The 788-nt window shown below is 53.0% G+C and overlaps 1 long non-coding RNA gene across 1 annotated transcript; it reads right to left on the bottom strand.

Moving 5' to 3' along the window:
• Window positions 1-412: 412 nt before the first annotated feature.
• Window positions 413-788, bottom strand: LOC145719466 (uncharacterized). Its single transcript, XR_014142401.1, has 2 exons — window positions 604-788; window positions 413-445 (listed from the first exon to the last, which is right to left on the bottom strand). It is a non-coding gene; the product is annotated as an uncharacterized LOC145719466 (long non-coding RNA).

The following is a 788-nucleotide window of genomic DNA, read 5'->3' as shown; positions in this document are numbered from 1 at the left end:
TGATGGTGGGGACAGAGTATCCTTGTTCTTAGGAGACACCCACTAAAATGTTAAGGGGGAAATGGTTAGAAAGCCCGCAACTTATTCTCAAATGGTCTGTGGGAAAAAAAAAAATACACACCCACACACAGTATGTAAAAATATACTCAAATGAAACTGTGCCTCAGGCAAATGTTGCTCAAGAGCGGGGCCAGAACTAGTATCTGCCCTGAATGTGATGGAAATGCAGGAAGGCTTCCTGGAGGAAAGGACACTCCAGGTAAAACACACAGGCAGGACAAACCTTCCCACCTGCCAATTTCTGCCCCAAGCCCACCTGATTCACACGGCGCAGGGGGGACACGTCGACAGCCTGACGCCTCACTGTTCCGGCTCGCCCAATGCGGGTTGAGTCCTCCCGGGGACCGCTGTTAATAATTGCATTCACCAGGACCTGCAGGGGGTTCTAGGAGAAGGCAGCCATGAACCTGACATCCAGTCCACATCCCTCCCCTATCTCCTCACCCCTAAAACCTGGTGGACCCTGGCATGCACGCCATGGGGCAGCTGTTGGCTTTAGGGTGTACTAAGGGCGTTCAGCCTCATCAGGTCTCACAGTCCTACCTCACCAGTGAGCAGATGGATGATCTCGAAGGCATGCTTGACAATGCGCACGGTCATGAGCTTCTTGCCATTGTTACGGCCATGCATCATCATTGAGTTGGTGAGACGCTCGACAATGGGGCACTGTGCCTTACGGAAGCGCTTGGCCGCATATCGCCCTGCACTGTGGGGCAGGTACTTGGCAT

This window comes from Leptonychotes weddellii, unplaced genomic scaffold (genome assembly GCF_054177405.1).
Source record: "Leptonychotes weddellii isolate Sample4059 unplaced genomic scaffold, ASM5417740v2 HiC_scaffold_46321, whole genome shotgun sequence".
In the NCBI taxonomy this organism is placed as follows: domain Eukaryota; kingdom Metazoa; phylum Chordata; class Mammalia; order Carnivora; family Phocidae; genus Leptonychotes; species Leptonychotes weddellii.
The sequence above is the reverse complement of the archived record's forward strand: the minus strand, read 5'-3'. Positions and strand labels throughout refer to the sequence as shown.